The sequence below is a fragment of the Punica granatum genome, unplaced genomic scaffold (assembly GCF_007655135.1).
Source record: "Punica granatum isolate Tunisia-2019 unplaced genomic scaffold, ASM765513v2 Contig00408, whole genome shotgun sequence".
Classification (NCBI taxonomy): domain Eukaryota; kingdom Viridiplantae; phylum Streptophyta; class Magnoliopsida; order Myrtales; family Lythraceae; genus Punica; species Punica granatum.
In genome coordinates this window covers 1,251-27,558 of record NW_022204324.1, presented here as the reverse complement: position 1 = coordinate 27,558, position 26,308 = coordinate 1,251, and the positions used below count along the sequence as shown (strand labels likewise).

The following is a 26,308-nucleotide window of genomic DNA, read 5'->3' as shown; positions in this document are numbered from 1 at the left end:
AAAGATTATGAGAAGCACCCGTTCGGTCTTGACGACCACCTGGCCATTCTCCCAGATGCGACGGACCTGTTTGTGGGAGGAAAAGACAAAGGATTCATGGCAAGGAAATGATACGGTGTGAATTTGTAACTTGAAAAAGCAAATGCAGGGCTAAAGTTCGAAAAGCAATAAATGCGGACACGAAGTCCGGGGACGCAGAGTCCCTAAAGCAGTAAATGCGGACACGGAGTCCGGGGACACGGAATCCCTAAAGCAGTAAATGCGGACACGGAGTCCGAGGACGCGGAGTCCCTAAAGCAGTAAAGATGGACACGGAGTCCTGGACGCGGAGTCCGGAAAGCAGTAAATGCGGACACGGAGTCCGGGGACGCGGAGTCCCTAAAGCAGTAAATGCGGACACGGAGTCCGGGGACGCGGAGTCCCTAAAGCTGTAAATGCGGACACGGATTCCGGGGACGCGGAGTCCCTAAAGCAGTAAAGATGGACACGGAGTCCCTAAAGCAGTAAATGCGGACACGGAGTCCGGGGACGCGGAGTCCCTAAAGCAGTAAATGCGGACACGGAGTCCGGGGACGCGGAGTCCCTAAAGCAGTAAGGATGGACACGGAGTCTTGGACGCGGAGTCCGGAAAGCGGTAAATGCGGACACGGAGTCCGGGGACGCGGAGTCCCTAAAGCAGTAAAGATGGACACGGAGTCCTGGACGCGGAGTCCGGAAAGCAGTAAATGCGGACACGGAGTCCGGGGACGCGGAGTCCCTAAAGCAGTAAATGCGGACACGGAGTCCGGGGACGCGGAGTCCCTAAAGCAGTAAATGCGGACACGGAGTCCGGGGACGCGGAGTCCCTAAAGCTGTAAATGCGGACACGGAGTCCGGGGACGCGGAGTCCCTAAAGCAGTAAAGATGGACACGGAGTCCTGGACGCGGAGTCCGGAAAGCAGTAAATGCGGACACGGAGTCCGGGGACGCGGAGTCCCTAAAGCAGTAAATGCGGACACGGAGTCCGGGGACGCGGAGTCCCTAAAGCAGTAAAGATGGACACGGAGTCCTGGACGCGGAGTCCGGAAAGCAGTAAATGCGGACACGGAGTCCGGGGACGCGGAGTCCCTAAAGCAGTAAAGATGGACACGGAGTCCTGGACGCGGAGTCCGGAAAGCAGTAAATGCGGACACGGAGTCCGGGGACGCGGAGTCCCTAAAGCAGTAAATGCGGACACGGAGTCCGGGGACGCGGTGTCCCTAAAGCAGTAAATGCGGACACGGAGTCCGGGGACGCGGAGTCCCTAAAGCAGTAAATGCGGACACGGAGTCCGGGGACGCGGAGTCCCTAAAGCAGTAAAGATGGACACGGAGTCCTGGACGCGGAGTCCGGAAAGCAGTAAATGCGGACACGGAGTCCGGGGACGCGGAGTCCCTAAAGCAGTAAAGATGGACACGGAGTCCGGAAAGCAGTAAATGCGGACACGGAGTCCGGGGACGCGGAGTCCCTAAAGCAGTAAAGATGGACACGGAGTCCGGAAAGCAGTAAATGCGGACACGGAGTCCGGGGACGCGGAGTCCCTAAAGCAGTAAAGATGGACACGGAGTCCTGGACGCGGAGTCCGGAAAGCAGTAAATGCGGACACGGAGTCCGGGGACGCGGAGTCCCTAAAGCAGTAAATGCGGACACGGAGTCCGGGGACGCGGAGTCCCTAAAGCAGTAAATGCGGACACGGAGTCCGGGGACGCGGAGTCCCTAAAGCAGTAAAGATGGACACGGAGTCCTGGACGCGGAGTCCGGAAAGCAGTAAAGTGCGCGGAGTATAAGGGAAGGTAAGGGCGGGGATGGATGCTAGGCGGTATGTCGGGGACGTCGGCAGAGGCAGATTGTCCCATTCCAAGTCGAGCTTGGTCGGGCGACGTAGGATGCCACTTGTTGCATCTTTGAGCCGTAGTCAAGTGGCCCCCCCATAGGGCCCTCCACTCGGCTCGAGGTTGCGATCTGTTGCATGAGTCAATCGCATGTCCGTCAAGGAGGAGATGCCCCTTGGGGTTCCATGCGTATCTGCCACAATGAAGTTGCTTCGTCGGTGCTCTACCCCTGGGGTGGTGGTGTGTTTGATCTGTCGGAAGCCGGCTTTGCCGCTAGGGCGATGACTCGTTACTCTACCGGATGTCAGCTCTGTCGCAGTGGCGATTGTAGTTCGCTGGAGATGCCCTGGTCGTGCGATGAGGGACTCAAACTCTAGGGTAGAGTGCCTACGTATCCCGTGGAGTCGGGAATCAGAGTCTGCCGTAGTTCCCGCGTTTGTTGTACCTGTGATCTTGACATCATTAGTAAGTCATGAGATTACTAGCGATTTGTAAGCACAGGTAAAAGGAAGTGTTTGTGACGCATGCTCTTCAGTTTCGGGTCGCCTGGGCGACTTGTGAAGAGTTTTTTTTTTTGCCTTGGTGATGCAAATGGGGGTCCCGCTTTCAGAGGCCCCGATGCAAGGCCTCCGAGGCTCCTGTTGGCCTTACATGGGCATATCGAAACGTTCTTAAAGGTGCCCAAGCGACTCTATCGGTTGTTCGACGCGCCTGTGAACTTGGGACCCTTCTCGTCAAGATCTCGAAGGGCGGCTGCGCTTGTGACCCGCGTGGGGATTTTTTTTGCCTAGATTTGATCAGGCTCGGTCTGACCATTTCCAGAATACTATGACTAGACCTCAGAAAGGAATGTCTGAGATTTCGGCTTTGTGGTAGCCTGTTGAAGGGTGGCTGTGACCCATTCTGGAGTAAAGCAAAGACAAACAGAAAAGAGAAAGCTTGGGGGGAACGCGTTGCCCAGGCTAAAAGGATACACGAGTTCACGCTTGCCGTGAGATGTACCCCCTTCTCTTCCGTCCTTCGGTTAGTGTTGGCTGTCTTGAACTGTTTGGATTGCGTGCTTGGTCGCCCGCTTTGCTTGAAGAAGAATCCGCCTTGGATGGTTGAGTTCGGTAGGATAGCCGATCGGGGATCGTGTTGGAGTAGATAACCTGGCCATTTCCCTTGGGGTGCCCTGGTCCGCGCAGTGTGCGAAGGCCCAAGGTGACTATTTTGTTTATCTCTCGTTTTACTCTCCTTTTGCTACGGTCACCCACCTCGGGGCCGTACCTCTCAACCTAAAGGGGATGAACTCTCCTTTTGCCAAGACTGCCCGCCTCGGGATTTTCAGTCGTGCCTCTCTTTTGCCCTAACTTTTGCCTAGATCGCCCCGAGGGGTTTTCGACCTAGCAGGCTCGATTCTTTTCTCTCTCGAGTTTGCAAGGGCGAAGGGTTCGAATAATTCGACCTCCGAGTGCGTTGTGTTCTGTCTCCGTCGAGGAGTTGCGTTTGCTGCTTCCCCTTTTTGTCGGGGTTTGTTGATTCTTCTTTGAATTGGCGGTGCCGGAGTTTTATATCTCGACGGTACCTTGTTTTGTTCATTGACGGGTTTTTCCCGCGTCTTTTCTCTCTCTCTTCATTGGCGGGTTTTTCCCGCTTCTTTTCGCTCTGTGTCTTTTTTCCTTGCAGCTGGGTTTATTTTGTGCCCCGTGTATTTCTTGAAGACTCCTCGACTTTGCATTGCGCGGTTGCTTTAGTGTGCCTTGCCCCGTGGAGACTTGATGTACTTCTTTGCCCTAGCCCAATTTTGTGAGGGCTGGTTTTCTCAGAAGTCTGATTCTTGTGCACTCGAAAGTCGAACTTCGCGTCTTTTGTCCTTGCAAACTTTACAAGTCATTTCCCCTGTTGTCTAAAAAAGAAAATGTCAAATTGCCCCGTGAATAGGGAACCGAGGTTGCCCCGGTGCGAATGTTGATCGGGGATGCCTCGGTCTTCATTTGTGGAAGTGGCCTATGGCAGGCGCCTTGTGCGATGTCTCCGATCATCTTTTGTTGTTCTTTACAGCGTGTGCCTCTTGGAAGGTGTATTCTGTTGAAGCCACTGGATGTTCGAGGAAGATGGTTGCATCAATGCTGAGTTATTCGCTCAATTGTCCTTGTCATTGGCTTCATAGGGGGGTACCTCGTCGTCGGACACCTCCTTTGTCAAAGTATAAGGAAAGGGTCCGAGACAAGTTCTCGGGGAAGGGTGAACTCGTGTATCGCTCTTTGCCTATGGTCATGTGCCCCTGTGAATGATGACAAGAAGATAACGCATTAGGCGATTATGCGGGTGAATATGTGGTAAGAAATATGAGGTGGTCCCATGGGAAAATCCCCTTTTGTCCCGCACGCAACCCATGGGGTGCCGCGTGCAGACGACATTTGTTTCCGAGAATCTGGTCATTACCACTCTGGAGTGGTTAGACCGTGACTGAGGTCACATAAGCATATTTTCCCTGGTTGCAAGTAGGCTTGCGCAGCCGTCCTACGGAGGGCTCGAGGAGCCGGGTCCCTTGAGGACAGGTTAGTCGAACAGGTCCAACAGAACTAATAGGGTGTCGCAAAGACCGTTCTAATGCTCCGTTGAAGGATTTGTTCATGTCGGGAGCCCATTTGTGGGAATGCATTTAAATTAAAGCAAAAGAGAGTTTAAAGAAGACTGCGCATGTTGTTCCAGTGCTTAGTCAGCGGCGACAGCAGAGGACGGGTGAGATCCATTCTTTGATCGGAGGCATGACCATGCTGGTATCTCCTACGATCGAGAGTTAGGTCATGCAATGTTTTGTGGAGCTGTCACTTTCGGTCTTTGCAGTGGAAGGATTAGACTTGCTCCTTGGAGTATTGCTTGGATGAATTTGAATCCAAGTCGATTTTGGATTTTAGATGAGCCTGAAAGCAGTAAATGCGAGGTGTCAAAACCTAAAAGCAGTAAATGCGGGGCCGGAGCCCAAAAGCAGCAAATGCGGGACCGAGACCCGATGAGGAGCCGAAGCCCAAAAGTGGGGTCGGAGCCCGATGCAGGGCCGAAACCCAAAAGTAAATGCAGGGCCGGAGCCCGATGCGGGGCCGAAGCCTAATGCAGTAAATGCGGGGCTGGAGCCCGATGCAGGGCCGGAGCCTGATGCGAGGCCGAAGCCCGATACAGTAAATGCGGGGTGGGAGCCCGATGCGGGGCCGAAGCCCGATGCAATAAATGCGGGGTTGATAGGAAAGTGCAAGAGATGCAAAAATAAAGGTCAATGCTGAGGAACAGTGCAGGGCACTGCAAAGCGATGACTCTGATTTTTCTTGCGGTCTTGCTTTGTGAAGCAAGGATGGGGACTTAGTGTTGAAATTCCAAGGAGCTGGATGAGAGACGTTTGTTGTCTCAATTGCGGTCGCCTAGTATACAGGCTGTCCTCTTGTTGAGAATTTCCTGCAATGGGAAAGGAAAACAATGAAAGAGCATAAAACTGTTCAAGATTTCAATGCAAGAGTGTAGGGAAGCGAACTGGCCTGGTAGGTGTCGTGCGAGCACACCAAGAGACATGCATTGATATGTTGAGCATGCGTGTATGAGTTGGTGTGAACATGCTTGGACATGTGTGGGGCGCGTTTAGTCGCTAGTAGATGCGCAAGGTCTTGCGGAGAGATGTGCATATGATCACGCGGTGATGCTCTCCGCGAAGGTTTGCACGACTCGCCGGTCATGCGGAGTGAGTTGGGCCCATTCTTCGATCGGCAGCGTGATTGTGTTAGAAGATTCGTGGCGGGTGGGCTGGGACATGCCATGTCCTGTGATCTTTCATGGAGGGACAGTCGGTCTTGAGTGTTTGGAGTCCAATGAGGTAGCAGAGAAGTGTTTCATGTCTCGATTGTGGTCGTTTGGATTCATGGTGCCTTCTTGTTGGTTATTTCCTGCAATGGGAAAAGGGAACGATGAAAAAGCAAACTATGTTCGCAATTTTAACGCAAAAGCGTAGGGGATCGAACTAGCCTGGTAGGCGTCGTGCGAGCGTGCCGGGGGTGTATGCACGGTTAAAGTGAAGGCATGCTCGCACGACGCGGGAGGATGCACTCGGTTGTGCTGGTGGATGTACTCAGTTGCGAGAAGGGACGTGTGCGCGATCACGCGATGACGCTTAGTTGCGTGAGATTAGTGAGAAGTTGGTTTTGCCAAGGAAGGTGCATTGGTCCTCGGGTCACGACTTGCCTTGCCGTGAAAGTCGTGATTAGTCTACCTGCGAAGAAGGTCTTCACTCACTTGCATGGTGGGACGTTAGCTGTTATGCAAAACAGTAAATGAGTAGGATACATGCGATGCGTGAGTTTTTCAAAACTAATGCCGCCATTCACATTAACTCAAAACGATCAAAGTACAATGTAAATTTTATAAAATAAAGCCCTAAGCCAGTCTTCCACTACACTCGGAGTTTAACCGAGCTCCTGATTGCATTTTTGTAGTTTGGCATGGGTCGGAGTAAGCTCCCATTGAGGTTATGGTTAGCCGACCAGTTCCACATCTTTCTCAGCAGCTTACTGACGAAGGTGATCGATCCTGTTGTTGGTGAGGTCGACTATTGTGGATGTGCCTGAAGTGGGGGTGTCCTGGCGGGTGTGCCGGTCTTGGTTTGTGGAGACTTGGTGGGAACTCGTGCATTGACGGACTTTGTCGAGGCACGAACAAGAGACCGAGCAAGGCGTCTCTTACCAAGACGAAAGGAAGACTGCCTTAGGACTCATTCATATGAATGACACCCTAATTTTGTAAAACAGATGATGCGTGTGTGCGAAAAAAAAATGAATGCCCACGGCTTAATACAAATTACAAGATACATCGCTCTTGAAACAGAAAAGATTCAAGTGGCACGCAGGCCGACTCAACGGACTGTTTGTCGAAACCGGGTTAGAGGATAGCATGGAGCTCCTGCAGAATGCATGGTTTTAGTGCTACAGGGACCGTGCTACGTAAGGATGGGGGCTCACGACTCAAGGGTGTCAATTCCTTGAAATCGAGCGGGGATCTTTGGGGGCCTAATCGACGGTCCAACCGTGCGACGTACCCTTACTCGGAACCCCTATTTAACCTATGCTCCTATTATCGGTCGTGGGACGCGACCCATAGGTACCTAGAAGCTAGTATGATATGCAATGCATGTACGGGAAATAAAAGTGCGTTTAAGTAGATAAGCGGAAAATGCGGAAAACGGTAAATAAACAAGCAAACAAAGCAAGCGGGAACGAGCCCGAACCCTCTAAGTGTCCCCAGTGGAGTCGCCAAGCTGTGCGCACCCGAATTTCGTCTCGTCGGGGCACGCAATGCGCGAAGCCTCATTGCAACGCGGCTTGGGAGTGTCCACCTTCCCGGGGACGCGCGACGGACGCACGTGAGAAGGAGTCGCCACTTGCCATTTTACGACCCAAAAGTCGAGGGCCGGCAAGTTTCCCGGGTCTAGGGGTACGGGGTACACCTAAATGCTAAGGCAATGATCATGCGGAACCGAAAATTCCGAATTCGGGGGTTCTATTACGTGCGGGCCTACATCCCGCACGCCCTTTCGGTACTCTAGCTTGCTAGGCTTGCCGTTTTGTTTATTTACCGTGTGATTTAAGGTTGCACTTGACTCGCCCGTTTTGACACCGTAAATTCGTAAGCACTCTCAGGCCTTTTCTGCTTATCAACCGGGATCCTTACATTGACCGAATGAAAATACAGGTATGCTTGCATAAATGAAGATACAGACGCTTGTACTGTGTTTTGGACCCGGTTGATTTGCATCAAGCCAAATATTCCTCTCGTGCATGCCGTGAGTCTTGAAGGACCGAAATAAAAAATAATGCAACGCGGGCTCATGGAGCCGGTGGTCGGGTCCGACCGGACCGACGGATAACTGAAGAATCGTTTGACTCTTGAGACAGCCGTGGGACAGGTCGAGCTCCCGGGTCATGTCCTGACCACGACTCATTCATCCTATCCGAGTTGTCTTTCCATTTAGACATCACTAAGATTGGGACGTTGAGTCGAGGCAAGACCCGATGCCGCACTCGGGTTGCGCGCTCTCAATGTGCATGGGCGTTGGACCCCGTGATATCGTTTCCTATGAGTTCAGGCTTGAACCGCGATGAATACAGCAAATAACAGAAAAGTACATGTTGCAAAGAGCACGTATTATCATGTTGCATACATATAATTACATAAACAAAATTATTTAAATGAGGCGTATGCGTTATCGGTAGGGAATCCAAGTAGGAAAAGCGATTGGATATCTTTGGAAAAATGTTCGCAGACGGATTTGGATAATTTTAAAAAACAGGGACGGATTTGAAAATTCGAAAAGTTCAGGGATTGGTTTATAAATTCAGAAAAGTACAGGGACTGGTTTATAAATTCAGAAGAGTTCAGGGACTGATTTGCAAATTCAGAAAGGTTCAGGGACTGATCTGAAAATTCTAAAAGATGAGGACTGATTTGAAAATTCTAAAAATTGGGACTGTGTAAAAATTTACTGAAAATGCCCTAGGACTTATTTGAAATGAAATTGAAAATCAGGACTGATCTGAAAGATAAAAAAAGAGGCCCGAGGACTAAACTGAAACAACTCGGAAAGTTTCTTGGAATGCTAGAACAATTCTGGAAAATTCAAGGACTGATTGAAAAATGATAAAGTGACCGGGGGCTTGATTGAAAATGATTTTGAAATTCGGGGCAAGATCTTAAGAAAATAAAAATACTTCTTCTGGACTGAAATGTGACAAAACAGAAAGTTTGTAAAATCGAGTTCGGAGACAAAACGATCACCCACGCGACTCAAGAAACATACACTGCACATTATATCCGTCAAGAAAGCAATAATATTCAGGGAATGAGCCCTAATCATGCCACTAAGTTGAGAATTTACCTAGTTCGGAAAGTTGAGGGGTGATTCTGTAAATAAAAAAAAAGTCAAAGATATGCTGGGCGAGTTTGACCGGGCCGGTCTGAACAGTATTGGGCCGGCCTGAGCTGGATTGGGCCGAACTCCGATGGTGTGGACTGGGCCGAATGGAAGATTGGGCTGCGAAAGGATGGCTGGGCCGAAGTTGGCGGACTGGGCCGACTGGGCTGGACCTGCAACAGAGAAATAATGGGCTAGTCCCGAGATGCGGGATGGGGCCTTCAAGAGTCGGGCTGGACCGTTGCCGAGCCGGGTTTGGGCTGTTTTGGCTTGAACAGACCCGAATGGTAGCAACAGACCCGACTGGCGCAAGTCGGGTCGGACGTCGCCACGGAGGCTCCCGATGGAATTTTGAGGCAAGGTCGGGGCATTGGACTCCTAACTGACTGAGGAGCACGGTGATAGGTGGCTCGTAGCGAGATTCAACTCGAGCTGACCTATACGTCCCTTCAAAGTTCGGATCAGAAAAGACGACCAGAGGAACAGACCCGACTGGCACAAGTCGGGTCGGACGTCGCCACGGAGGCTTCCGATGGAATTTTGAGGCAAGGTCGGCGGCATTGGAACCCTAACTGACTGAGGATCATGCCTGCAGTGGTTTCATGAAGATTAGACATGTCGATTTTCCTGAGAGATGCAAAGAAAACCGGTAAAAACTGGAAAAATCTGTAAAGGGAGAAAAGAGAGAAATGGCGGTGGTGCGCGGTTGAGCGGCTCTCGGCACGTGACCACCTCGTCACGGGGGAGAGTGAGGGTCATGAGGAACCCTTAGGAAATGATGGCACGACTTGCCATAGTCGTGAGGTGGTGGAAAATGTCGAGGAAGCCCGGGGGAAACCGTGAAGATGTCTATGGAACTCGGTTCTGGACAGGGCTGGTTGGCAAGCTGGAAGCTTCAAATCGCGAAAACTAACACCGGAAATGGACTCGGGAGGTCGAATACATGTGGGATATGAAGTTTGTTGAAGTTGGGTACGGTTGGGTGGCGGTCGCCGGAAAACGGGATTGGTTTGGCCTTGTTTGGCCTGGTTTCGGCTGAGGGGCTGAGATTTTTTCGAAAAAATCGTCGAGCTGTGGATTTCTCGGTCGTAGGCGAGCTGGAGGTTCCGGGTCTTCTTGTCTGTGAGCTCCGGGATCTTTTTTGTCTGTGAGCTCCCCCCCATTCCCCGGACGAGCTGCGGGTTTTCGTCCGAAAAGAAAAACCGAGAGAGAGAGAGAGAGAGGAGAGAGAGAGAGAGGAGAGAGAGAGCGAGTGCGTTTCGTGTTCGAGGAGTCGCGTGCGCATAGGGGTTGGCGTGCGGCAGGCAGGCTCGGGCGCAGCGGCAGCAGAGGTCCCGAGACCGGTCCGTCCCTGCCAGGAGGAAGAAGAAGAAGAAAAGAAAAGAAAAAGAAAAGAACCAGAAGACGGAAGAAGAAGAAGAAACGATGAAGAAGAAGAACAGGAAAATGGGGGGGAGGGGGGCCTGGTCAACGGTCAAAGTTGTCAGACTTTGACCGTTTGACCCTTTTTTTTTTTTTTTTTTTTTTGACGCGCGTATAAATTGAAAATTCCATCTTCTTGATCGGACGTCGAAAAAAATAATTCGAAGATTGCCATTGTGTTCAGAAAAATTCGCTGATCGATATTGTGCGATGAATTTATTTTCAATCTCGAATTTTGTCCCGAATTTTGAAAATTGACGTCGATGTACGCGAAATTCGAAAATGTCCCAATAAAATTAGTGTTAAATTAGGCAAATTGCTATTTCCAAAAATGTCCTAAAAAGTCGTGAATACTCGAGTAATTAATCGGAAATATTTTCCCTCACGAGTGGTAAAAATGGCGATTTTGCCCCTCTGGAGCCGGTGGACCAAAAATGGGTGCTGACAATTATATAACAAAAATCAACAACACAATATATTTTTTTCCATTTTCTTCATTTTTTTAACCATTAATTCAATTCTTAATACTAAATTCTATCAAGTATTCATTACTTTTTCACATTTTTTCTTCATAATCAATAATACAATCATTACAACTCAATTAAAATCAAAATTCAACTCTAAAATCAAACACACCATTAATGTTTGATTCAAGAGGTTCATGCGCAATTCACAAGACTCTTAATTATTAACATGGATCTGATCCTTGCTTGATGCCGCTCCAAACCTACAACAAGGGAAGTGCGTCCTCTATTTTCCCTCCCATTCAGACTCCGTATGGAAGTGTGTTATATTGCTTGAAATTAAATAACATACCTATTCTGGCCAAAAAAAATAATTATTTCGTATTTATATAGGAGGGGGTTGGACGTGATGAGGTACCGAGATATTTGAGATTTGATGATTCTTAAAGATACTTGGCGTGATATTTTCCTAAGTAATATATTTCAAGGAATAGATGTTGCATTTTAATTCGTTAAGGCGCTGGGATAATTGAGACGATCGTATGTTCTGCTTAGTGGGCTGCGAGGGTCGGGCCCATCAATTTGACCTCTAAACATTCCATAGATCTGTGAAGAAACTATATGGACAACGTCTTTCGACTAGTTCCATATAAAAATGCTTAAAGTTCTTCTGATAACGCACTTAACATTTATGGGTTTCAAACTTTAAATTTAATACGTAACTAACGCATGGGAATTTTTACATAAGTTATTAATCAAAATAATAAAACTGATTATATTTATAATATTAATATATAATTTTTATACTTTATTTCATGCCCTATACCCATGGGCCTTCCTTGTAATCCAAAAAAAGAAAAACTTCTATACTTGATTATATGTCTCATAATTCTATTTATACCATTTTTAGCATCATTTTTTATATACTAGTAATGAAGAGACAAACATGATTAATAGAAATATTTTTCACATAAAAATACATCATGTTTATATATTATAATGCTTTTAACATAATCATATATGACGTCTTAATTATGTAATATAAGTGCATTATTGCTTATTTTAAACTTAAGCGAATGTATTGCACAATTTTTCAATAGGATTGGTATTCTCTTAAGGTTTTTTTCTAATTTTCTGGACATACTTTAATTTCTATCTCAGCTTTTTAACCTCCTAATGTATTGACTTCATTTATATCTATAAAATGATATAATAGAGAAAAGCTTCAATCTCAATTATTACAAAGTTTTCTCTTTTCATTTTTGGATAATTCCTTAGTAATATTTTTTAAACATATATATATAAATTTCTAACGTGATTCACTTGATATAAATATAACATAAACATATATTTATATATTATATACGTATTTTACCTAGAGCATCTACTTATAAATACAAATTGATATATATATATATATACATGCATATAATAAATCATATAAATTATTAAATTAATTAGCATATTAAATATTTATAGGGTCAAGTGCTTGAGTATTTCTTTTTCAAGATAGTTAGCAACAATATTTTGATGTTCTAACAAATTAATTTGTCAATGCAAAATTGTACTTTTGAGGCCACAAATTGTAATTTTTATGATTCATCGATTTAGTTATTTAAAATAACCCATTGTAAACATGTCATTGTTTTCATTCAATTGCTATGGTTATTCTGAATTTTAATCATATAAGTGACTATATTAACTTTTTAATTAATCAATTTAATAAAGAATATACTGTTGTGGCCATAAATTTCTTTTTTTTTTCATGATTTATAGAGTGTAGATACTTAAAAATACTATATACATATTATACATATTTTATATTTTTACTTTTATTTGATTTAATAATAAAATAAGGGTTAATAATAATGCACATTTAATGTGCTAATTCTACTTTACTATATAATAGTCTTCTTTTCCGTGCATTGCACGAGTTCTATTTTATATTTAGCTATATAATTTCTTATTATAATTATTATATTTTGAGAACCAATTTCTCATCAAAAATATTTTCAATTAATAATTGTAATTTTCAAATAGTATTATTCAATATTTTTTGTTAATATGTTGATTGCTATAATACGATCAAATAAGTTGTATATGATATTTAAGTTAATTGTTAATATTTGTCGCTTACATTAATTAATTTTAGTAACTATAATAGAAATTTATTTTGCCTTCTTTCTAGAGATAGCATTTTGTAATCTTTATTTTTAATTTTATTTATTTATGATATTAAGTCATAGTTATATGTAACTTTTTTATTTTATATCCACTGTCATTTTAAAATTTTATATGTATGATCAATTGAATTTTTTCGTATTGTTTATATATATTGTGTCTTAAATATTTATTTAGCACATTTATATAACATCTCTTATAGAAATTTTCTGATTTTTAGAAAATATATTCCTTGTTAACACAATAAAAAATGTTAATAATTAATTTCACATTTCATACAATAATAAATTAATAAAGTTAGACTATTTTGAATAATTCAATTTATATTTATTTAATTGTTTGTATAGTAGCCAAATCTATCATAAATATATGTATATACACAAACTCTATTCTAGATTTTTTAAATATAAATTTTATGGCATATTTATTTCAAATATTTATTTTTATTTTATTATAAGTTTATATTATAATGATTTTAATCTTATAATATAAGTAAGGTTAATAGTTTTATCTTTTCAAAAATTTATTTTAATAAGTTTTTTACATTGATGATGTATCATATATTACAATAGAAGTCAATTTTACTTATATATATGGATATGGATATTGATGGCAAGATATCATTATGACTATAATATATTGTGGTAACCACATTATGTATATGAGTACAATTGACCGATCATGACCATTTGATTTCAGAAAACAGTGCTATCTTTTTTTTGGTAAATAAAAAAATAGTGCTATCATTAAATATTAAAGTAAGTTTTCAAGTTTTCACATAAAATATGTGTACTAGATTGTTCATCGAAAAATAATATGCTAGATTGTGTACGTGTAGCCTAGATTGTTTACCCGTACTACACATGGTATCACTTATTATCTTATTACTCTTTTTTTTTCATATATTAATTTATTATGTACACTACTTCTTTAAGTAAATATATCTTCTATTTCAATGTATCCAAATATCATGAATAAATTTTAGAATTTTAAACTAGGAATATTTTATATGTTAAAGTTTCCAGGAAGAAAATAATGCATTGGAGATTGAAATGAGAGTAAAAGGTATGTAAAAGAAAAGACAGTGTTACAAAATCGGAGAGAGAAAAAAGAGAAACAGAAAGAAAATAGTTGGTGAGTCAGTTATTTTTTAAGTTTATACTTGATTTGATGGTTCTAAATTACTGTATAATATCTAATCAGGTAATGCTACTACCGTTGATAGCAAAAATAACCACAATAGTTATTTTGTTTTCAACCATTAGATTTTCCAATATGAAATATGAGCAGGACACTTGTCCTATATCTTTTACATAATATTTTTACCCTCTTACTTTTACTATCGACATATTCGACGACGTATCTTCTCATTGAAGGTTGGTCTCGTCCGTGAACGAGCCATATCAGATTTGATATAAATCAGAGCGAAAATGTTTTGGTCAATCAAATTTAAAAAAATTTAATTACTTTAAAAAAAATAAAAAAAATAAAAATTAAACAAACAGCACGCCAATTGTAAAACCAATCCATCTCATCTGTTCGGCCTAATACAAGAACAATATCCAATTTCCCAAATCTAATGAAAAATTCAATAATAAAATCCCTAAATATGTTCGGTCTCTTACAAGAACAAATCCCTACAATTGACATAACAATTCAATCATCGAATCCCTAATTTCGTCGATGCTCAGCAGCGTCTTCGATCGCTCGCCCTTCCCCGCACTACTGCCAACCACCCAACGCGGACTCCTCCCCCTACCCTCCCGTCCCTGCGACGTCGATCGCGGTGTTTGCCTCCTGCTTGGTTCCAGCTCAGTCCGTCGCGATCCTCATGGCTGCAACAATTGACCTCTATCACCATCGCTCGTGCTTATCATCTCTCCACGACCCAGACCATGGCCTTGATTCCTCCCCACCTTCCCTGCAGTCCCACCTTCCTGCCCCCCCCCACCAGAACGATTCCCTAACTACAAACTCCACCCTTGTTCATTTCCTCAGCCGTTTCCCCTTCCAGTCCCCCTTCATCCGATGCCCACCATGAAGAACAAGTTCGTAATACAAAACTCCATTTTAATTTCTTGTTTCAAGTCTAGTCCGCCCGTGCTTTAGATTTTCTATTCTCATCTTTCATGAGCTATGTTTATTTAAAATGATGAGTTGCGTAGTTGCATTTTGATGAACAAACTCATGGATCCTCTGTTGTTAATTAATTGCAGAGACTCGAGTAGGGTTCCATCGATAATTATTCTATCAATTTGGGAATATGAGGCCGAACATATGGGTGTTTGTTTGTTTGTTTGTTTTTGTCTTTTTTAAAGTAATTAAATTGTTCTTGATTTGATTCAACCAGTACATTTCAATTCAATTTAATATCAAATTGGATCCGACTACTTCACGGGCAAGATCGACCGTCGACTAGAAGATGCGTAGAAAATATTGATAATAAAAGTAAGAGGTGTGAATCTTAACGTAAAAAAAATAATATAAGATATGTTTATTGCTCAGATTTCACGTAAGGAAATTTAATGATTAAAAATAAGACAATCGCGATGATTATTTTACCTACCAATCGTGGTAGAATCTCCAATTTCTAATATGAATATTTTTGAAAGAAGAATGTTACGCTACTGCACTCTTCTCCAATATTATAATACCTACATAATCGGCCTACGGAATGCGCGGGCTAGCAACAAAGTGCGATATTATTGAAAAGCAAAATTTTCGTTCGATATGTTAGTGATTAAAAATGTCAAAATGTCTTTTTGTTGAAGTGTGACCTCAGTGATAAAGCAATTGGTCTGCCATAACATTAAACATGATCCATCTTGTGAAACTATAGAAATCATAACCATTATTGACTGACTAATGTTTTACATGAACGTCTTCTCTTTTTAGTATCTTCACTTACTCAACCCTAAAATAGGAAATCGAATGGGAGAAGATGAAGATAGATGTAACAACCTTTTGTATATTTTCAAAATATTTTTTCATATTTCAAATATGATAAATATCATAATAGTTTTCAAAAAGTATACAAAAATTAATAGTATGTTCAAGAGATGGACTCTTGGAATTTTATATGATTTGGTACTATAACATTCCACCATTTAATGCATTTTCATTGGTTGTCAATTAACTGAAAATAGGCTTCGTCCTACGTTACACTTTTTTATGCATTGGCCTAGCTTTTATAATTGTATATAGATGATACTACTACTACTACTACTACTAATAATAATAATATATTTAAAATCTTTGGATCAATAAATATATCAATTTACTTAGGTACTATTTTCATCTTCGAATTTTAAATGGCAGGAACTTAGTGTGATCAAATTAATTAGGGGATTCAACAAATACCAAAAGTAACAATGACTTAATCACCCCATATATTCTTCCTGATGAAGAATAAAAAGCTTCTTCTTGTGTCTTGGTATTTTTTTTTAAATTTGTTAAAAAAAAAAGATGTAAAAGATAAAAAGGGTATACCCTGTTACGTCGTGCAACAAGCGAACTCCATGTCTGATTCCATGTATAACAAGTGCAATTATTCAAAGCACCGTGCAATAGTTATCTTCACATTGTAAACCTGGGGCTTTGACAATTACCAAGAAACATGATTCCATTATTTTCTCGGAAAGAGAAACTATTCCACAAATGGATAGTCCTCGTACCTTAATCTACAGTCTTTTAGTTGAACCTGTCCTCCTAACTTCTGTTCACAATCAACCAGTATCTGGAAGCAAGCCTGTTGCATGCATATGTGGCAGTCTGGAATCGTAAGCTCCCCATTGCAGGCTCCATGACCGTACGCAACCACGTTATCGGGATCTGTAGACGATGAACTGTAGTAGTTGAAACCCGATTTGGGTGTCTGATCCACGAGGTCATCCAGAATAGAAGATAAGCTTTGGTTGAAAGAGGCATTTATCTCATATGAATCGTCGCTACAGTGGAAGTATATCCTTTTGGTATCTGGATAGCCCCAGCCGACGGACAGGAGCACAATCATAATGACAGTAGCAAGAAAAGTAATTTTATGGAAGGAAGCCATTGCTGAATAAATCCTCCCCGATCGATCTTCAGCTAGTTTTAGTCAGTTGAGGCCACAGTGCGTCATATGTAGGGATTATCTTCATAGGTTTCGACGTTGCTACTGAGTGGTTCCGATAATGTCTTCTTGTCCATGGACTTTATCTGCTTGCTGGCCACTGCTAACTTTTCTAGGAATTAACTTAGTTCTCCTCAAATGTTGCTTAGTGGCACAACAAGTTGTCTTGATTACTGAAGATATCATTATTCGTATCGACAGCATAGATATTAAATGATATGTAAACATGGTTGTAATTTCATTGACTACTATTAGGGCTGTTGCTGAAATTATTGGCAACTTTGCATTACTTATCTTTTCTGTTACATAATGGGAATATATTGAAGGGATTTCCTATGATCACTCAACTCTTTGTTATTTTTTATTTTATTTTTTTCAGTAAAAGCCAAAGCCGAAATTGAATTAAATGATACAAAGTTGCCGGGGTGTAACAACAACCCCCAAAGTGTCACCTAATGAAAGATGGCTTAAGCCATTAGATAATACGTACATACATACATATATATATATATATATATGTGAACGTCCAAAAGGTATAGCAAGAGGACATCTAACGAGCCGGTCTACACAATAATTGATTGGATCGAAGGAAATTGAGGGAAAGGATATAGGAAGAAACAGGCTAAAGTGATCTACAATCACTGCCTTGATTTTGAGCAATGCCAATGTTCTCAAATATTTTCTTATGAGAACAAGCATAGTTGCACTACATGGAGGACATTCAATGTCTTTTCTCAAGTGTATCATGTGTATATTCTGCTTTCCATTTCGGGTTCAATTATACTAGGAAGTAACCCGCACAATGGAAAATTTTCTCGTCAATCTTTTGATTTATCATATTAATTTATGTATAACTGATATAACTACAACTGAAATTAGTTATAAATCTATTTAAGCGTAAAAATTATGAACTCTCGATTGCTAATAAATGATTTAAATTTTCTAAAAAGTTGTACTAATTAATATGCCATACGATATAAAAGTTAACGTCCATTTCTGCCGCTAAACTTCATTTGCAATTTCAATATTTTTTAATTAGAAAACTGTGCTGGAAAAAATGAGAAGTTCAAAATAAATTGGAAATTTTCAAAATGTGAAAATTAAAACAAGCAAAAGATAGAGAGAATAAAATAAAACGCATGATATCAAATTCTATAATGATTGAGGAAAAAAATAGAAAATCTTGCACACCATATGGGCTAGAAAAGGTGACGTTAATGTTTTATAGCAGAAGATTTCGACTGAGCTGAGGATATCTTGACTTGAAAGCTACTCTCTAGCGACCTCGAAGAACAGTAGTCAGCTTTTTGAAGCTTAGAGGGTACGCCGGAGTAGTGCAGCTATTTGCGATGTCTTTCAAAGCTACTGCACATATAAAGCAAACTGCATTGCTATTCTCGTCTCAAGTATATTCTCTAACCTAGAAGCATAACAAGATGAAAAACTGAAAAACACTTATGAATCATATAATAAATCCGACACATCAGAACTGCCTCAACGCAATTTTACTATGTAGATATTTTGACCAACTGTAAATTTGATAGAAGATTGTAAATAATTTTTTTTATGATTAAGATAATAATTAGGTCTTCTTTTGCATTCTTTTGGAGGATTATCATCTCTGGTTCTTTGTGTGGCTATCTTTGTTTCATTCATCACTATTGATTAAGCACTTTCTTATATTAGCTTCAGAGAGTTATCAATAGTTTTTTTATGTCAATTTTGCGATGAGACTGAAAGCACTGCGAACTACCTGTTCATCTGCAGAATAACATTACTGCTAGAACACTTAAAAGAAATCTATATTGCTTTATGATCTTGCGTCATGACTTAAAGGTACGAGTTTGATCGAATGATCTTCCTTGACTGTCAACTCCACAAGGACAGGTGACTTAAGTGAGCTTGCTCATTTTATCAGTGTTATCAGAACCGGACCGGACATCGAACCGGCCGAGCTATGGGTTCATGGGTTTATGAGTTCAATCGGGGGTTCGATGGGTCAGACCGCTTGTTTATTATAAAATAAATAAATATTTATTATTTTAAGAAAATAATATAAAATACCAAAAAACAGTAATATAAATTATGAAATTACTCAACAATAATTTTTATAAATAAATAATCAATTTAATTCCATATCAGATCGATGAGATAAACCTCTACATTTGTCCAAACCGAAATACATCTAGCCAAGAGTCTAGCTTACAGCTCGAGAAAAAACCAAAAGAGGGACCACCTCCCATTTCCTCCGCATAATGAACTTCTAAAAGCAATACAACAAACTGAGATCTTCACCTATATTGCTGCCAATTCCTATTACCTGAAAAATGACCACCTCCTAGACAGCAGTGAACAATGGACAAGGGATAGGGACTCACCACAAGCTTCCGCTCCATTGAGGCACCAGTGCAGGCAACGACAACACCTCTTTCTCACATGTAACCGACAACACCTCTTTCTCACACACGGGCATTTAATCAAATATGTTCCAAATCAAACTCACCGTTGCCTCCATCCCTGTCACTCCGATTCGTTTGCAAACTATAGCTTAAAACAAGGTTAAGGGCAGAATTAAAAGATAAAATTTCTCCAATAAATCACTCGTTCACTGACCTTTTTCTTTCTGATCGATCGATCGATCTCTCTCTCGCCCCCTTTCTCTCTATCTCTCAAACTCGCGATCGCTCTTCTTCCCTGCACCATCATGATCTCAATAAAAGGGTAGAATCAAAGTCAAACAGTGAAGTTCAAGCAGAAATTATCTTCCACCCACGATATGCAGATTTTAGATGAAACAAAAGGTTCTCTAGAAGGTCAATATAACAAAAAAAGAAGTGCTTTTCTGGTTCTGTCTGGGAAAGCACTCATCACTATACAGACCACGAATTTCAATAATTCAACTCAGTTGTATATGTTCAGGCCAAAGTTCAGAGTTTCGGACAAGCACATCTACAAGAATCTTCATTAAAAATTCGAAGAATCCTCCCATTTCCTGCGCAATTATTCGGCATTAGCAGAAGGAACCCAGAATTTCGCGAAAGAAAGATGGAACCGCCCATTACACTTTCAGCATACAGAGACAGCACAAGCTTCAACAGACATATATCATTTCTCTATAGCAAAGTTTCAATGGAGAAAACAGCAGGCTCTGCTCCGGCATTGACGAGAATCATAATAGCTGGGAGCAATGAGGTCCTTGCTGCCCACATGAGCATGAAGAGCCTAGAGACATTCATGTCCCTTTCCACTTTACCAATTACAGAGAGAGACAAATCTTAAATTTGTCCCAGTCATTCATCTCAAGCATCCTTTTGCCCCAATCACCGCAAGCAAAGCTTACCTTTTCAGGTCAAGATATGCCTCGAAGGAGAAGAGGAAGAGGAAGCTCTGCTGCGTCTGGACTCTGGCCCCCTGCCGTTTCAGGAGCTGATGTGCCTCGACATGGCCGTCTCCTGTTCCCCTACCGGTGAGGAATTCGTTCCCGGGTCGTCGCTTTGCTACGTCTGGACGAGGAGAAGCTAAGAAGAGACAGAAGGAGAAGAGGAAGCTTGGCCTCTAGCAGAAATCACTGACTGATGATGAGCGACGATGAAGAAGAAGAAGACTGGAGTGAAGATGAAGAAGAAGAAGAAGAAGAAGACTAGGGTTTCACTTTCAAGTTTCACCGTTTCAATCGATTTTGATTTGCTGATTCAATTGAGCTTTTCGGTTTCGGGTCAGGAAATTCAGATTTCCCTTAAAAATTATGAACCCACGAAACCAGCCTGTTCGAATGGGTTCGATGGGTTTACCTAAAAACCGGCCGGTTTTGAATCACCGGTTTATTTGTTCATTTTCGGTTTTTAAGCTAACTGGTCCAGACAAGGGTCCGTTTTCCGGTCCGACCGGTTGAACCGCCCGGTCCGGTCTGGTTCTGATAACACTGCATTTTATATGGTGACTTAAGCAGCCGCCATCTTTTTAAGTTTCACCCTTACAAGTTACCTTCTCTTGTATTTCTTTTTGTTTTGTTTTTTTTTGTTTTTCAATGTTAAAAGTATCATTTCTAAAATGCCCTCCCTTTGAAAGAACTATTATAAAAGGTGTAAGCTACAATTACCTCAAAACAAAAGGCATATAAGTTTCTTACTAAGCATTCATTACATTGAACTGGCAAATCTCTCAAATCGCATTCAGAACAAAGTTTTATGCTGATCAACAATTTAGAAGATAAATATCACTTACTTATCATCCATTTTCTTTTATTGTTGGATATTATTTTTGGATGACTAACATTTACTGAAGACTAGGCTCATGTGATGCTTCCCATAGTGTTGTTATTGGTTTCACGAAAATAAAGTCCTTCCTGTCATAGATATGAATGTGAATTTATCTTGTTGCTAAATACTTTATGACTACTACTATCTGAAAGATGAAGAGAATGGCTTAGAAATGAGGACAATATTCCTAAAAGACTATCGACTGCTCTTATAAACAGGGAGAAAGAAGCCTTTTGTAGATTCCCCAAGATAACTTAATTCCTCATTATAGGGATCATTCCGAACTTAGGCCTATTTAAGATAGTGATATTATTGGATGGTTTGAGCCTGGTTACTTTGACATCGATTGCTTGTGCATCTGGCAAGTGCCCCCTGCAGTGGATTATTGTTTGTTGATGTTATGCCTATGGAGTATAGCAAGTCCACCGCATGTAATTAAGACTCAAAAAACCACATGGAATGTATGAGCCAACATGTGATTTGTTTTGGGGATCTATCACAGCAATGATATGAGATGCAAGTTACCCTCAACAACTGAAGCTAAAAGCAGGTTTCTAAGTCACTAATGTTCACCGGTGCTAGCAGTATGCCCTCTTCTTTGAAGGTTGGTTTGCAAAGTAGAATTGCTATTTGTTACTGTTTTATTGATCATATTATAGGGCATTTTTTTTCCGGGAAAATGACACTTGAAGTCCTATATGTTTGCCAATTTTGACATCGAGTCCTAAATGTTTCAGTTTGGAACATCAAGTCCTAAAATGTTTGAAAAAGTGCCACTTTTGGTCCTTTTCATTACCCCCGTTAATGGAATTCCAGCAAGGCAAACGGCCCTCCACGTGGCGCTTCATGAGTGGTCACGAGTTGGTTCGGGTCCGGATGTCGGGGGTAGAATTGGGTCAGGTTCGGGTCTGGATGTCTCCTTCTTCACCCAACTCCCTCCCCATGCGGTTCAAAACCCTAGCGTCGCCCTTGCAACCGCCGATCACGGGCACCGTAGCACCTTGAGCAGCCCTACCTGAGCCCGATCAATTCCGTCAAGTTCGATCTCGTCTCCTCCTGGTTGGATCTGGAAAATCTGAAAGCTCGTGAAACCCCAAGCGAAGTTTGAGTTATGGGTTTGGAAATGAAAGAAGAACAAGTAGTAGCTACAGAGGAACATTTTGCTCTGTTTCGCACCCCCCCCCCCCCCCGGCGGCCTGATCGGCCTCTCTCCATCGCCAAATCGAGTGTCGATTTGGCGCAGTACAAAGGTTGACCAAAGAAATGAAGCAAACCCAGATCCGACCAGGAAGAGACGAGATTGAACCTGACGGAATTGATTAGGCTCAGGCAGGGCTACTCGAGGTGCTACGGTGCCCGTGATCGGCGGTTGCAAGGGCGGCGCTAGGGTTTCGAGCCGCATGGGGAGGGAGTCGGGTGAAGAAGGAGACACCTGGACCTGAACTAGGACCCGGACCCGGACCCGGACCCGAACCCGAACCTGATTCTACCCCGACATTCGGACCCCAACCAACTCGTGACCACTTACGAAGTGCCACGTCAACCACATGGAGGGGCCCGTTTGCCTCGCTGGAATTCCGTTAACGGGGGTAATGGAAAGGACCAAAAGTGACACTTTTTCAAACCTTTTAGAACTTGATGTTCCAAATTGAAACATTTAGGACTCGATGTCAAAAATTGGCAAACATATTGGACCTCAAGTGTCATTTTCCCTTAAAGAAATTATAATTCGTATCTACAATTTAGTTATCGAATGATCATATAGAGATTATTGCTGAAATTGGAGGTTTTTCTGAGCTTGTATCCGTGTTACTGAAGTTATCGGCACATTTGCATTTTTTTCCTTTTCCTTTTTCTTTTATTTAGAAATTTATACAATGAAGGAAGCTATTATAATCATTTGAAGCGGCATTTGCTTCTTATAAGCTCTTGAAATTAATTTGTGGCCGTTAGTGACAAGTGATATGATATTATCTATCTTTATCTATTTGGAAAGTACATTTTTCTTCCTCAATCTTTAGTTGCTTTCAGTGTTCTTGCTTCAATATATTATTTTGATCACTTTTATTAGTCCTCAAAATCAGAGAAGTTTATCGATGTTTCGTCCTTCTCCATTCAGGGTATAGTTTCCTTATGACGATATGGAGGAGAAGAGGACCGATCATTCATGGTACAGTTACGACAATGTGGGGGGGAATATGATCAATATTTACTGTGCGTCCGCTTCAATCAAGAAGTTGGATAGTTCAATATGTTTTTAATGTAGCTCACTATCTTTTTTATGGACACCCATATTGAATCAATCCACTATCCTTTGCATCAATCATTTGCGGATCAACTACGAATAAAATAGTCAATTATGTGCTTCATTTCATTCATACATATAGTCGATTGTCATTATTCTTATTTTGATTATTCATATACATCATGTCAAAAAACAAGATAGTTTATGCAGTTGACTCTTCTTTCTTTTTGTGATATGAAATTGTGAAAGGAAATGCAATGTCCCTTTCGTGCTTCATAAAGTCACTATATTTTGTTCCTTTGTACGAAAGCATATTCGCATAAATCTCAAAGTTTAATACATAGAAACTGACATCACATCACATTTTACCATAAAAGTACGAGGTTTTAAATTTGAAGCTCGTAAATGAAAGATTTAATAACAATCGAAACCCAACTTACAACATATAGACAGTTTGTTCTCAGTAGCCGTTAATCCATACAAAGCGTTGGTAAAGGGGTACTTTAGCCAATGCTTCTGAAATGGTCAGCTGAGAGGGTATCTTGTCCGGCACTTAAAAGGGTCGCCCAAGGTCCTCTTTGGAAGATGCTTAAAAGTGGGTCAACCAAGGAGGACTTTTGCCTAGCTGCGAAAGGAGTTGGCATAGGTAAACATAGACCGACTCTTTGAAGCGTTGGGCTAGGTACTTCCGGTAACAAAATCTGGTTGACAAGAAGTTGTCATTAGGAACACCACATATGCAACTAAATTGTCTTACTCCAATGTTCAAAAGGGTCACTGGAAGCGTAGCTAAGGCGACATTACCAGTAAGGTCGGCAAAGAGGTACTTATGGCGACTCTATCCCTAGGTGTAGGGAGAGAAGCAACTTTCGCTCCTTGCAACATTAATTTTATGGTCGGCAGAAGTCTCATCTTAGGTGATGTTTCTTCATGAAGACGGGATAGGAGGGCATTTGGCGACTACTTTGGCCAACGTTTCATGGAAGATCGGCCAAAGTAATGCCTTGGGCGACATTTTTCTTGGTGTTGCCCAGACCCTGATGCTTGTTGCTTTTGCCAACCTTTCTGAAGGCATTGAGGAAATAGGGTCCGGAAGAAGCATTTTTTCCCTGTCGTGAATGAAGAAATAGTCAAGAGAGTGCATGGCTAGAGTCTAATTTTGTAAAAGTGAGTCTACAGAGGTTGACTCTAAGAATAGCCACCGTGATTATTTTTATTTCATCCGTTAGATTTCAATAGATAAAATCAGGGTCTACATTTGAAAACATAAAGATTCCTCACTCATATTTTTACCTTTTATATTTTCGGCCATGCATCGTTTTCGCTGACGCTTGGTCGCACCCAAGATAAATTGATACCGGCTCGTATCATTCCAGAATGAACAGGCCGGTTCAATTAAACTTGGGAAAAAATTATGATTTTCAACATAATGAAAAAGAATAGGTTGACCATCTTCTTCCCCGAATCTGCCGAAACCCTAGTTGCCCCCTTCTTCTTCACAAACCATAGCCCCTACAGTCGCCGCTGATCATGGCCGTCCCTCTGCACCGACGACAACTGCGTTGGCGACTGGTGACTGGTCGTGATCATCGGGGGCCGGGTTAGGCTAGGAGCAAGCTCGGGAGTTGGGTCAGAAGAGGATTGTATAATTGATTCAAAATTGTAAAATCAATTGATTCAATCAATTCAAGTGGATGTTTTTGTTGGGTATCCCTCCAATTTGGAGGAAGTTGGGCTCAATTGTATTGGGCTTTTATCGGGCTTTAATAAGCCCAAGAACCCAGTTTTGTTAGGGTTAATATTTCAGCAAACTAGCTGAGGAATAAATAGCAGCAGAACAGCTGCAGATTAGCGGACGTGCGGCAGCAGCAGACAGAAGCAGCAGATCAGCAGAAGCAGCAACAAAAGAACAGAGCAAAATCGGATAAACAGGGGCAGCGCGCAGCTGGAGATTAAACCTCGATCGGGACGTCAAACGAACTCCGATTGGGATGATGAAATTTTGACAGCAGCTTCACAACACGTGGGGCTAAGTTCTGAACGGTCAGAATTCTATTCGAGCTCTGTAGGTGCTGTTTCAGCTGACTTTGTGAACCACCCGGTGTGGGTGACGAATTTAGTGTTTGAGTGATCCAAGAGAGTGTTTTCTCTGAGTTTGGTGATCCAAGGGTTTACCCTTGATGAAAGACATTGTATAACCTTCATTCATAGTGGATTGTTGATTCGGAGTTGGTCCCGTGGTTTTTCCCCACATCGGGGTTTTCCACGTAAAATTCTTGGTGTTCTTTTACTTTACTGCTTGTTGGTTGATTTGATTAGTTCCTATCTCGATTACACTAGTAGGGGAGGAAGATTAATCGCTGCGTTATTATTTGGTTAAGTAAATCCCTTCCCACAAGTGGTATCAGAGGCTCGGGTTAGAGAAGTTTTGAGTTTTTCGGTGTTTCGAGATGGAGGAATCTACAGGATCTATGTTCAAGTTGAATGCAACCAACTACTCTATATGGAAGTCTCGGATGGAGGATCTTCTATTTTGCAGGGATTTGTACGATCCCATTGAAGGGGATTCCGCGAAACCCAAAGATAAGGATGACAAGGCTTGGGAACGCACAAATCGGAAGACTATTGGTTTGATTCGGCAGTGGATAGACAATAGTATTTATCATCATGTTGCTCAGGAGACAAATGCAAAAGCTTTGTGGGATAAATTGACAAATCTCTATGCGAGGAAGACACCGCAAAATAAGCATTCCTCGTGAAGAAGCTGGTTCATCTTCGTTTTCAGGATGGAGGTGATATGGCTGCGCACATGAGTAATTTCCAGGATATTATTAACCAGTTG

General features: G+C 41.9%; 1 long non-coding RNA gene across 1 annotated transcript; it reads right to left on the bottom strand.

The window, feature by feature from the left end:
• Positions 1 to 19,045: 19,045 nt before the first annotated feature.
• Positions 19,046 to 20,683, bottom strand: LOC116190263. The gene is made up of 2 exons (XR_004152632.1): positions 20,303 to 20,683; positions 19,046 to 19,656 (listed from the first exon to the last, which is right to left on the bottom strand). It is a non-coding gene; the product is annotated as an uncharacterized LOC116190263 (long non-coding RNA).
• Between the last annotated feature and the right edge of the window lie 5,625 nt (positions 20,684 to 26,308).